Consider the following 14,777-nt stretch of genomic DNA (forward strand, 5'->3'; position numbering starts at 1 on the left):
GAAAAAAGCAGTGTAACTGGAGAGGGATTTCCCCCGTATTCGAAAGCAATGTAAACGGGGAATCCTTCCATGATTTTTGCAGAGTAATGAAAGGCTATAAATCATTTTAAGGTTGTTTTCCCGATTTCTTCATAAGTTTTTTTTTTCTCGTTTTTATAATCATTCTAAAAAATGAAGAGCTCTAAGTGAAATGACATCCAAAACTATCATTAGCAACAACCCAACCGCACAAAGCAAAGCATTTTCAAGAATAACAGTGAAGAGAGTAAAGCTTTTACCTTTGTCGAGTTGTTACCGGTCCCTGTGTTGATCGTTGCTCGGTTAGAATCCTTAAGCTTGCATGTGATGATGGGGGCCTTGGGATGAGGGTTTCGACCGAAAGAGTGTTGGCCATGGTTGTTTTTTAGCTTCTGGTTTGTTGTGTTGAGGAAGAGATAATAAGATGGGTAGAGATGAGAGAGCGGCGCCTTGGTGAGGAGAAGAAGTGGTTGCGGCTGGGGGAAAATGAAATGAAATTAGGTTAGCTTTTACCCTAAAATTATATATATGCCTGTGTCAAAACGGCAGAGTTTAAGAGAACTAGGGGTCTCATTTCACGCAGGGGTTATCTATTAGAGGAGCCATTCGAATTTCAGGTTTCATGCATTTTAGTACCTAAACAGAATGTTTCCATGGTTTCCAATTTTGCACCTTTATTTTATGCGTTTTTAATTTTTAGTCTCAAATGTTATGTTATTTAGTTTTTGTTATTTTAGACATTTAACCTATGAATTGTTGCATGTTTCGTTTGAGTCCATAAATTAACGTTTGCATGTTTCTTGTATTTCTGGTTTTGTTTCCATGTTTTTTTGCGTATTTAATTTCAGTCATGTGGTATTGTATTTAATTTCTATTTTTTAGACATTTTAATTTTAATTTTCGTATGTTTCAGTTTAATCATGTTTATGTGTTTAGATTTTATTATGATTTTAGTCTTTCATGTTAATGTTGCTTTATTTCAGTTTCATTGTTTACTCATATGTTCATTTCAATTGTTATTTTGTTTATATTTTAGATTTAAAAATTCAGTTTAAGGTGATTTGGTTATTAGTGTAACATGTATAGTTTTTCTCATAGTTTGGTATGTTATGTTTTTTTTGTATTTTAGTCCCATTAGTATGTTGCATATTAATATGTTAAGTAATGTTAGTGCATGTTAGTTCTTCATATATTATTTATTAATTAGATAATTTTTAATATCGCTTGTTAACCTCGTGTGCATGACCCGACGTCGTTACATAATCAGATTAAGGGTAATATTCTTTTAATTTAAAATTGTCGGAATGGCTTCTCCTAACTTACTAGAGAGTTGTTTTGGCAATTTTAAATTAAAATTGTATCCCATCAGTAATGCCTAATTAAATTTGGATTAATTACTTTAAAATTTGGGAATGAAAGAAAAAGAAATATTCGGCTATTTAAATTATTTGAGAAAAGATCATTAGAACTCACCTAAAGATCTAGTCTCGATATTTTTAAATAATCGAATAACCTTTATCTTTCTAATGACTTGGTAATTTTAAATTAACATATTTTGTTGCTTTTCAATGTTACAATTTGCATTTTTTTTGTTTAAAGGGATTATTAATCAAATTAAACTTGAACTTATGAAATTCGCTACAAAGACATTAATTAATCGACTAGGTACCGATTTAGGGCATTGTGGGGGTGTTAATCCTTCCCCACACGTAACCGACTCCCGAACTTGGATTTTAGTAACGTAGATCGTAAATTTGTCGTTTTAATTAAAATTAATTTTTATTTAAAATGACAAAATGTTTGTGGGTGCCCAATCACACCCTAATCAAAGATTGGTGGCGACTCCTCGAGCCATATGTTTTTATCGTAAAAGGAATTCCAAATTTTCGAAACAAGAGGTTTTCTAAAATTGCATTGTTTTTAATTAAAATTTAATTGAAAAGAGAATAACTAAAGATGATGCGGTTTTCAAAAATCTCGCCCCCGCTCCCGTTAAAAATCGTTTCGACACCTAGCAGTAACTATTTTAATTCAACCAACATTTCTTATAAAAAGAAGATATTATCAAAGATTTGCTCCATGTTATCTAAAAGTTTGATTGATAGTAATTCGGAAGTGAATCTAAGGAAAGAAAACGACAATCATATAGCAAACTAGCTGTTATAACTAAACAAAACAAGATATTGAAACCAAAAGATCAAAGTTCAACCTTCCTGATAGTCTATGTTTCTCAAACGAAAACAATAACTGGTCAACAAACCGATAAGACCTTCACTACGAAAAATCGTAGAACTACAATTACCTTAACTTCACTACATAAACAAGTTAGGCCTTGACGCCTTGTAGGTTATCTTCAGCTTCCTGGTAGGTGACCTCACCTTCTTGACCACTAATGGGAACTTGATTTTCGAGTTGTGGAACTGTTTAGTGTTGTCCCTCTTACATAGCTTAGCCGGGATGGTTGCGGTCTTGTTAATCTAGATGTAGGGGAACCTGACCCTGTGACGAGAAGCCATCTCGGTGTACATCTGCTCGATAACTCCATTCAAAGTAGTGTCGCGGTATTCCTTGTACATGTTGTGATAACATGTACGCCTTTGATAGCGGAGCCAGATACCGTAGTTCTTGATCTTGGTCGGGTTCTTCTAAAAAATCTTCAGATGAATTTAACTTAAATATCATGCATTGCAAATGAAAATCAAAGAATGAATCTGAAATCATGTTCCCTTGTGTGTCAAGCATTAACAATAACTTCTCTTTTTCTGATGAAGTTTCCCCAGTACAGAGCTAAGAGATCACAACAAAGTAAAATATTGAGAACTAGTTGCAAGCATCTAGTTATAAAAAGTTACAAACTGATTTTGATGAACTGTTTTTTTAATTCGATCTTACATATGAAGCCCCCAAAAGTTATGAGACCAAATAAATCATTCAATGAAATCTCAATCGGCCAAAAAAAGATGTATGAACTTTTTAAAAGTGTAAATAAATTTGGCATGAAAACCTTGAAGATCATATGTTTCTTTGCTATACAAGTTCCCTTCTATCAAACAAAATTACAGAGTAAATTGCGCAAACACGAGCTAAACATCAACAATTCCAGCAAAATAGTTTTGAACATTAATCGAAATGAAAAGGGTAATTTACCTAATGAAATTTCAATTTTCAACACAACATCCCAACAATAAATCAGTTAATAAATAGTGAATTATAAAAGGCAAATATACCTCATTGATGGCAAGGACTTGACCGTTGCTCTTCTTATTCTTCTTCAGCTTCCTCAGGAAGTACCTGATGAATATATTCAACAACACCCAAAAGTCAGAAAACTTCAAAGCTTCATTCAAATGAGATACTAAATCAAATAAAAAACACAGATGTCCATGAAAATAATCACTAACCAAAACTTGGATTTGGCTCAAACCTCATTGGTGGCCCGAAGCTTCATCCTGTAAATCTTGGGATGTTCATCGCTCTCCGTTGGGTGAGCCCTTCCAACAACTTGGTACTGGTGAAACTGCAACCATAAACAAAACCAAAAAAAGAGTATCAAATAATTCCATTTTCTTCATATTGATCTAAATACAACTAATAACTTCCGAGCCAAATGAAATAAAGAAAATTTCGAATAGATAAAAGCCCGAGCATAACAGAACAAAACCACAATCAAATTGTAAGAACAAAGCCTGAAATATTAATAACAATAGAACGCTGAAGCTAAAAGAGGGAAATCGATAAGGCGCTAGCCATAACCAAGCGGGGAGAAGGGTATTTTAGAAAACGGGGACCGAGAATGTTCAAATACATAAGGGAGCTGGGGGACTAACATTCCCAGTAAAACAGAAAAAAAAAACTAATGTTGGTATTCAATGTTTACCCTCACTTGGGAATAATAATCATCCAAACGTGGGTAAGTTAAACGGAAAAAAAAGATTCCTCCCAAGAATGTTTTAATCCGTGAAACAAACGGGGCCTTAGTGGTCTTGGCTGCTATGACTTCAGTTTTCACTTTTTAAGTTGGGAAATTGCAACCCATGACATTGACTATAGGCTTTATTAAGAAAACACGGTGAATAATCGAAGACCAGTTGATTTAGCGGGATGATATATTATATCTTTTCAATAATATCACAAATGTAATTTTTTGACATTACAAATAGTAAAAAAATTAAATTAGAAGGATAGTTCAATTATAGACTTTTGCAGTTTTTAATCTGAGTCAACCTATTAAGAAAAGAAAATTAAATGAAATGAACAAGTTAACGCTTGTTTTTACTTTTTGAGGCACTTAAAACCAGAGGATACAAGTTCTTTAAATGGTCATTAAGTCCCCCTGCTTTTGGTTTCTCAAGCAATACAGGTCCTTTCACTCTTTTGCTTAATTAAAGATAAAAGCTTAAACTTCCTTCTATACGCAAAGACCTGCTTAGTCTTTATTTTCCTTACCAATGTGAGATCTTTTGCTTTTATAACTTTAACCCAAAAACTAAAGACACAAACTTGGCTAATGAGTATTAACTTATTCAAATACGTTGGGTATTAACTTATAGCGTGCAATAGTTGTAAACTTTACCACTTACTAAGCAATTCAAGGGCTTATTGTACCAATAAGCCTAACTTATTCAAATACATTGTGCGATGAATTTATCCAGGTGTTGATATTCAACTAAGGATTAATATAAAAATAAGTGTCCAATCAATATTATTTTTCTCATTTAGGTGCTTAAACTAATTTTCGGCCAAAGTGTTTAATGTTACAAATGTTACAATTTTAAGTGTTCTGACTGTAACAATCGTTTAAAAATCTCATTTACTCCAATAAACGAGAAATACTTTATTTTCTTATTTTTTAAAAAAGAAATTAAAAAATATATCCAATAAACGAGAGAATTGCCCCCTTTCTTTAACTTTCCTTTCCCCTCCACTCCAATCTAACGTAGGTCAAAATGTTAAAAATGGACAGCTATGAAATTAATTTATTTTTTAAAATAATTTGAACTGGTTATAAAATATTATCTATTTAAAATCGTTCTTAACTATTAATAATGTATATACATCCTAGAGATACAATTGTTCGAACCAAAGACATTTAAGAAGAATAACATTCACTTTTCCTATATATTTGTGGGCCAAAATCTCATGAGGTTTGGGTATATTTGATGTTAAATCTAGGAACCGAGTTCTACTTAATAAATGGATTTAGCGCTTTAGTGAGGAAGGTGATAGCTTATGAAGAAAGATAATAGTTGCTAAGTATAACTATGATCATTATTCGATTATCCCTAGAGTTGTAAATGTTAGGAATTCTTCATGGGTTTGGCGTAATATTATCAATCTGGTATTGTCAAACGGGGTTGAATTTATTTATGAACTAAGTTGCATGATGGGTAATGGTACCAAAATTGATTTATGATCCAATCATTGGACTGAATTGGTTTTTCTAAAAGAATCTTTTCCTAGATTATTTGGGATAGCTATTAAAACATCTGGGAAGATTAATGATTTCGGTCATTGGGTTTTTGGAGTCTGGGAATGGAAAATTGAATTAAGAATAGCTCTTTTTGTATGGGAAATGACACTGTGGAGTAAATTTATCCAAGTTCTGAATAGAGTTGTATGTTTAGTACCATGTTTGGATAGATTAAAAAAGTCAGTTCTACTGATGGCATTTACAATTCTAAATCATATTGTACTAAGTTGGTTTATGTTGGTAAGTTGGAAAAGCGAGGTGTTCTATGCAATGATCACCCATTTGTATTTTCTGCAATCGAGAACAAGAAGCAGTTAAATATGTTTTGTGTAACTGTGATGTTGTTTGGCAACGTTGGTGTAGTGTGTGGAAGGTAAATATAGTTTTCCCTATGAAGGTTAAAGAGTTGTTAGAGGTATGGTATAATCAAAAAATTAGAAGGAAAGTTCGGTCTTTATGACAATTGGGATTTTTTTGGTCTGATTTGGAAAATTTGGATGTGCAGAAACAAAACCAGATTTAATGGGAGCTCTTTTTCGGTGGATTAAATTTTTAATATTACCATGTTTCAGATAGGGGTTTGGGCGAATAATTTATGACCGACGTTGATTCCATATGTTCAAGATTTTGTTCGAAGCCCTGAATCTATTATTCTTGGATGTTGTTGATAGTGAGTCTAAGTTGATGTTTAGAGTTATGCAGTTTTCTAGTAGCATGTTATTTTGAAACTTTCTGTACTGTGTTGTATTGTAGTTACCTTTTCGTTGTGTTGATCCGTAACCCCAGTACTTGTTAACATTCACTTTTTCCATTAAGATCTCTTGATAGATTTATAATTTATTGAAAATCAATGAATTGAAAGGAAAAAAAAATAACGGAGGAAAGCCGATTTGATTATTGAATTATCGTTGATGCTAAGAAATGTGTTGAACTTGATTTATATCTCACCAAGAATAGAAACATAAAACAGGAGATTTTCTCTTGTCATATTCCATAAATTATTCATAAGTCTCAAACAAATTAAAAATAATTTATTAAATATATTTAAATTCAAAAAATTTAAATTTATAATTAATTGGTCTAAGATTTAATTTTTAAAAGATATGAGTGAGCGTTCGATCGAGTCGAATGAAAAATTTTTGAGTTATTCGAGTTGACGAGTCTTATTATATAACTCAAACTTGATTTGAAATTTTTTTCGAGTCGAATCAAGTTTTTAAAATCCGAGTTGAGTTGTTCGAGTTTATATTTAATTTTAATTTTAAATATTTATAATATTATACTATTTTGGTTCTAATTTTAAACGGTTTTTATAACCATATACAATACAGATATAATTATTCATATTTTTTTCGTATGTGATATACATATATCATACAGAGTCAAAAGACTCGACTGAAACATGAAAATCAATTCACTAATTACTAAATTTTTTGAATTATTCGAGTTTTATTTTATAACTCGACTCGAATTTAAAAAATATTCGAGTCAAGATGAATTTATGAAATTAAAAATTCAATTCAATTCACATCAAATTTTTGTAAGTCAAATCAAATTAAAAAAAAAATCTATTTTTCGAGTCGATACGAATTTTGTTTCACCTAATCAATGACCATTTTTTTTAATTTAACACGTGAAGTTGCATTTTCTTTTTATAAATCTGGCAGACAAGAAAATAAATGATAGAAAAAAAATTTATTTGGCATTGTTAGAAATTTGGGATATTTCTTATTTCTGGAAATTAGAAAATTGTTCTTTGATAAAAAGATCAATTGTGCCTCTCAAACAATTTTTTTCTTAATGAAAAGTTTCGTAAAATTTAAGCTACTTAGTTAATATCATCCTGTATATTTCATTCAATTATGCGGACATTTTTAATGCATGTTACATAGACATAAAACTTACATAGTATTACAAAGGTGTAGCATAAAATATTATTCGTATATAGTTGATTGAATCTAATTTAATTGACATTATTTTCGTAATTTATGAAAGATATAAATTAGATATATATTTTTTTTGAATAATTTATGATAATTACAAGATAATATTAATTAGTAATATTTTTTTAATAATTGATAACACTCTCTCTTTATATATTCAATATCTTTTGAATTTATTAAATGATCTTAATGATTAAAAAGAGTGTTATTTTCTCTTAAAATCCTAAATTCGAGTAAATGAATCTACAAGGTGTATACGTTGTTAATAAAATTAATTTTTTTTAAAAACAATTACTACATTCTATTCACCTCAAACTGTTAGAAAATATTCAATATAATTTGATTTAAAGATAAAAAATATCAGAATAATCTAGATATTATGATACAACTTATTACAATACAATATCTTTTTATGATATAAAAACATAAAGTTCCAAAATTATAATCGCTAGGCAAAAGTTTTTGTTTTTAGAGATAAATTTCATAAAAGAATAGGAAATGTATTGCTAAATTATCATTAAAATAATAATTAGAGCCCTTGTGATTATATATGAGCCTAAAGTTCAGACAAAGATGTCAAAAATTACTTGGAAAAGGGGAAAAAACCCTTATTTTTTCTTCGTAGATTCTGGTGTTTTTTTTTTCTGATATATCACCTTTTTCATTTATTTTTCCCTGTCAAGCATCCTTCAGACTATTTTGCTCGATTTAACACCCTTTGCAGTAAGGCGCGCCCCTGCAGTGCGCTTTACGCTGATCTGACGCCACGTGGGGTAAGGCGCGGGGCAGGGGTCGCGCCTTACCTGCAAATCTGACACGCGTAAGAAAGGTGCACCCCCTGCGACGCGCCTTAGGTTTAATTACATACCTACCCCGACCGTTCACACCTCATCCCTCCCTATAAATACCCCTATCCTCAATCATTTTCATCACACCAAATCCTCTCAACTTCTCTCAACCTCTCTCAAATACTATATTATCTGTTTAAGGTATATTTTATTATATTTAATATTTTGTATTTAATTTATTTAAGTATTTAAATTATTTAATATTGTATTTAATTAATTTTTTGTAGATATAAAATAGAAGGCGGTATGCTTCGCTTGGATGTAAATCATATATCTCAACATTTTGCTGATACGATAACATTTTAATGTTTTAATTTAACTTAAATTATCAGTGATAATTTATTTATTTATTTAATGCATGATTATTAGTTTAAAAATTAATTTTTGGAATTATTTATATTTTAGGAGAGAGACCATATATTAGATCCTTTTATTAGGAACCTTAAGTTAGTGATACCTAATGGTGTCATGCCGTATTTAGTAGAGGCTGGATTCGGTCACATAGGTAGATATGAGGGTCACTGTAAGATAGAACTAGACCTTATTGTTGTCTTAGTGGAGCGGTGGAGGCCGGAGACCCACACATTCCATCTTCCGTGCGGAGAGTGCACGATTACACTTGAGGATGCTTCTATGCATCTGGGGCTTCCGGTGGATGGAGATGTAATATCGGGGATGACGCACGATTCATGGACTGCTTTGTGCCGGGACTATCTAAGACGTGTCCCGAAAAGTTTTAACGGTGGTCGGATATTGTTAAATTAGTTAGATGCCAATTTTCGGGAGTTGAGTGAGGACGCCTATGATGATGAAGTTAAAATGTATGCACGGGCATGCATACTGCAACTGATAGGAGGGTTGTTGATGCCAGACAAATCGCGCCACCAAGTTCACTGTATGTGGTTGCGACATCTTGGCGACTTTCATCTGGCCGGATCACTCAGTTGGGGCTCGGCAGTTTTGGCTTTCCTGTATAGGGAGATGTGTCGTGCGATTGACTACAGAAAAAATGCTATTGGCGGATGTCTCCTGCTACTGCAATCTTGGGCGTGGTATCGATTGCCCTTTTTATGTCCTGTTGTCAAGAACCCATTCGTATTTCCACTACTATTGAGGTAATTATAAAACTGATTTCGAATATTAATCATTTTATACAATGTATAATAATTTTTTTCCTTGAATAGGTGGTCTACTGATAGGAAAAATCATCAGGAGCTACCTGATGATTTAGAAAAAATGAGGCTGCTAATCGATCAGAAGGCTGGCACACATGTATGTCTTTTAATGTTTAAAAATCGATTTTAGGTTATAGTTGTATAATTAGATTATTATTTTGATAAAAAATTATATATATTTGTTTTAGTTTGAATGAGTGTCATATTCTAATGATGATGTGAGGATGGTGATCCCACCTGAGTTGAGAGACCCATTAGATGTTTGGATGGCGATGGTCCCTTTGATATGTTATGCGATCGTCGAGTGACACTCCACTGATTGCGCGCTCCGGTAATTTGGTTGTTTTCAACCAATTCCGGAAGCACCTCACAATATGGATGAGTTTCATAGAACAGATAGACGCAGTAAGACCGATACAGATTGGCCGGTGAGGCATCACGAGTGGGTCATGCTGTGGGAGGATCGACATCGGCGCCTTCCCTGTAGAGAGCCCATTTTTACTGACCTCTTGATGGTTGCTGATGATTATTACAAGTGGTTCAACAGTAACGGGAAACCATTTCTGCTTTCTGATGATGCACGAGGGCGGACCTTTCAGCGACGTCGACATAGACGTTCACCGACACAGCACCATCGTCCCCTGACTCGTGGATGGAAATCAGGTGCTTTCGGTTCATCCTCAACTGCACCAACAATATCTTCAAAGCAGTCACCGTCTACAGCGACTTACCTTCCGCAACCATATGTGAAGTTGCCATCGCCATTCATTTACCATATGCCGTCGCCGCCACCGTCACCTGATTTTATGACCCCGCCGCCGCCGCCGCCGCCACCGTCACAAAGTTTTATGACACCTCCTGGAGGATATTATGGGTCTATGTTTGCAGATCCTACTTGGGGTTCATATGTTGGATATTTGGTGGGTGTAGCCTCATCACCTATGGCCGCAGCACAGACACTTCCTGTATAGTTTTCACACTCGGTGATGTCTGGGTTTTATGAGTTTTTCCAGTTTTCGCAGGCCGGTGGGATAGTCAGTCATACACCTCCAGGGTCCTTATTCTATGGAGGTGCTTCATCATCATCAGCTCCTTCTTAACAAAATGTAGCTGCCCAAGACGACGACGATGATGATGATGATGACAACGAGGAGTCACAACCAGTGAAACGAAGAAATCCTCCTCGAGACCGACAACCACCGTCTTGCGAAACACATTCGCGTCGCAGACATCGATAAATTTTGTTTTTTATTATATTTGTATTTAGTTGTTTATTGGATTTTTTATTATATTTTTTTATTATTTATCATTTAATACTTACTTTTTTCGTTAATGTGGTTGGATTTATTTTAATTTATTTTGTTAAATTTGTTATACAATTTTGTTAATCTATTTTGGTTAATTTTGTTTATTACCATTTAATATCAGTTATTGTTATTTGGTTATCATTTACCATTTAATACTTTTTGTAAGTTTGTTTTATTTAAAATTATGTTCAAATACCAAATTGTTATTAGTTTGATAAAATTTAATAATTGTGTTCTCAAACTTTCTTTAGTTTGTCACTTATTATATCTTTTATTATAATCACATATAACGTCAAAGTTCAATCTCGTTTTCTTGTATCATTTTTTTACTGTTCATCAGCGGTTATCGAATGACATTAACTTTAAGTAAATGCAAATTAAAGTACAAGAATTATTATTTGATAAACAACTACATCATGTTATCATCAATTGCTACTTGATGACAATAGAAGTTGACATGTTTTTCTAGTGTGTCATGGGTTTCTACAATGCCCACATCTTCTGTCTTGTCTAGATTTTTCTCGAATATCCATATCGCAATGAATTTGATTGGATTTTGGAAGACCACGCTCCCTCAACAAACTTGGATTTGGTACAATCGGAAGCCAATCCTGAACCTCATCAGGGTCTTTGTCATTACCTATGGGGGGAAATCAAATTCGTATACCTTATAAACTTCAGATAGTAGGTATACGGGATCCAAAAAATAGTTATAGTCTTGACGCGTATGCAAGCAAGCTGCTATCACATGAGAGCATGGATACTTCAGAGCTTGAAAAAACCCGCAGTCGCACGTTCTGTCCCGTAGATTTACTCTTAACGACACAACTTCAATCCCTTGAAGAGGTCGCGACAACTCTATGACACAAACCATTTCATACCTTCTAGAGAAGTCAGATATATACATTCCATTTGATGCAACAAATTTTTTTCTGTAGATCTACAACTAATCTAGGGTGATAGACATGACCGCCTTGCATCCAGGTTTGAGCTTGTCCCCCGAGCTTCGCAAAAAGCGCCCCCAAACAAAAATATGTAGTTTTTACCAAAGTCGCTACAGGTAACTGATATGCACCCTTTAAGGTTGAATTGATTACCTCAACCAAGTTGGTCTTCATGTGTCCATATCGATATCCACTATCATATGCGTTCGTCCACATTTCTTTATCGATGAGGCTGATGTAATCGTATCATTCCTCGTTTTTCGCCTGCAAATCTTGAATCATTGATTCAAACGTTCGAGGAAGTAGTTCGTAACCTTATCAAAAAATGCATAACTTACTAACTTGTTTTGTTTTCAAAATTAAAATGATCGAAAGAAAACAAACTACACCAGTTTCACTTACCCATGCGCACAATTAATTGACGCTCATCATTCTTCTTGTACCTTCCATGGTAGTTCACATCAATGTCTCGGAGACAATACCTATGTTGGACAAAGGGTGGTTGCCACATTGGACCCAAAGACTCCATTGCTACTTTGATCCAGCTCTACGATCTGAAATAACACATATTTTTTCCCTCGTGATAACATGTGCACGTAAGTTTCGGAGGAAAAAAGCCCAAGAATTTGTATCTTCTCATTCGACAAGAGCAAAAGCAACTGGAAGAATGTTGCGATTTCCATATTGGATAACTGTCAATAATAAAACTTGCTTGTATTTTCCATACAAGAAAGTCTCATCGATCTGGATCACAGGCTTGCAGTATTTGACAACATTAATGCACTGTGGATAAGTCTAAAAAACCCGGTAGAATTGGCATCGATCACGTAGAACTCAATCATTATGTTATGCATAGGAGGTTTCGAAGTCCACAATTGTCCCAGGATTCAACGTCCGCACCAGCCTAAACCAACCTGGAAGTTCGTTGTAAGATGCATCCCATTCACCATGAAGTTTGACAATGTCATTTTGTTTTTCCAACCAAGCTTTTTTATAGGAGATAGTGTACCCATACTGCGATTGTATAGCTGAAATCAACACTGCAACAACTATATGAGAGCTTTCTATTACCATGGGCATGATGGCTTGGCATATCACTTCAGAGTCCAAGTTGGGATGATCTTGGTTGACCCCTCAAGCACAACATGTGTGAGGACCATTGTATACTGTTAGTTCTCATCTATTGTTTTTCCTCTTCCTCTTCGATAATGAACCATCCAATTGCATCCGTTTTCGCGTTGGGCATAGTAGCATACATATTTTTCGATCGTGGAGCGGTCGACTCTGGACTGAACAAAATTACAGATATTGTAATTTTTGATAGCCATCATCGCTTCTTATTTTCTTGAAAACTCCATGTCTAAAGATAACTCACCATTATTTATTGATGAGTAATATCCATAGTCACCGAGATGAGGCATATCCGCAAATTCTGGCCCGTACATTGCACCATAATCAGCTTCATACATGTGTGCAGGAGGGTAAGTTTGTGCCACATTTCCTGGAACTTTATCTACATCATCATCATCGGAGTTGAATTGCGGTGATTCTGGGTGAATAAATAGTCCAGTCTCAACACCATCCGCACCAGGCTCACGAAGTGGTTCTTCTGGTGGAGATGATGGTTCCTCCATGCTCTCCACATTTATGTCGAAGAACCTACTACTTGCACGCCTTTCCCTTGAACTGGAAGACATTTCGACATTGAGATCAAAAAAGCTCGCAGTTGAATGCCTCCCCCTGGAGCTTGAAGTTATCATGTCAAATGGATAGTTCACAGATTGTTGTGTCGATGGCATCTCCATATTAAGGTCAGAGGGATTTGCAGATGAATGTTTTCCCCTTGAACTGCACGCGATGTTGCCATACGGATTGTTCGTTGACCCACCTCGGTACATATCGTAAGGAGTTGCAGATGAATGTCTACCCATTATGGAATTAAAATCATTACACATTACTGTCGTCAGGTTGTCAACTTGATCAACTTTTTTAGCCAGCCCAGAGTGGGAGCTTAATGACTGACCCCGACAAGCATGCACTTGAACAAAATTTACATACATCTCAATATCGGCGTCTGAATAATTACTTTGAGATTCATCCATCACTTCAACATCATCATTGTTCGAAAGTTCGAACGCTGTATAAGTTAATGGAAACAATGATGCTGGAAATATGTACTGCAACGACGACATTCTTCTACTACTTCCAACATGAACCTTCCTCAAAATCTTCATTATCAGCTCCTCAAGAGTTATGTTTCTCTTGAATGATATTTTAACACGCTCATTTGGTACGAAAACAACGCCGATCTCATCTTCTCGAATTTCACCATTATAATAAACAGTAGCTGAAAGTCGCGTCATTCTTTGAGTTTAAAAGTGCGACGATATTATATCTGCAAAAAAAACAACTGAAATAAACCTGATTAAATAAATAATATATGAACAAAAATATAACATAATAAAATTTTTACACATAAACATATAATATGTTTTCAAATAATCATAATAAACAATAAGTATAATAATAAAAATTTATAACAAAATTACCTTATAACTAAAAATGGCACGAACTTCTGAATCAAATATGAAAAGATTGTCAGAATTATTTACTCGTTGATGGAATTGTTGTATTAATTTATAAGTTAAGAGGGGAAATGTGAGGAGTTTACCAGGGGAAAAGGGTATTTATAGCCGAGAAAAGTAGCTATAAATATATAAGGCGCAGTGTTGTATCAGTTAAAGCTAAGGCGCAACCCTTTGCTTTATATAATTGAATTAAACGTAAGGCGCAACCCCTGACTTGTGCTATTGCCCTACGTGGCGTAAGGCGCGCCCCAGGGGCCGCGCTTTACACACGTGTAACCTACATCAGCATAAGGCGCGCTCTAGGGGTGCGTCTTACCCCACGTGGCGCTAGATCAGCGTAAAGCGCACTGCAGGGGCGCGCCTTACTGCAAAGGGTGTTAGATCGGGAAAAATAGTCTGAAGGGTGCCTGACATGGAAAAATAAATGGAAAAGGTGATATATCAGGAAAAACGCCGTAGATTCTACTTTTCCTGTTAAAAAATT

The 14,777-nt window shown here is 34.4% G+C and overlaps 1 pseudogene; it reads right to left on the bottom strand.

Annotated features, from left to right (window-relative positions):
* Positions 1-2,330: 2,330 nt before the first annotated feature.
* On the bottom strand, positions 2,331-3,552 carry LOC120188814 (annotated as a pseudogene).
* Between the last annotated feature and the right edge of the window lie 11,225 nt (positions 3,553-14,777).

This window comes from Hibiscus syriacus, unplaced genomic scaffold, assembly GCF_006381635.1.
Source record: "Hibiscus syriacus cultivar Baekdansim isolate YM2019G1 unplaced genomic scaffold, ASM638163v2 tig00116951_pilon, whole genome shotgun sequence".
Taxonomy (NCBI): domain Eukaryota; kingdom Viridiplantae; phylum Streptophyta; class Magnoliopsida; order Malvales; family Malvaceae; genus Hibiscus; species Hibiscus syriacus.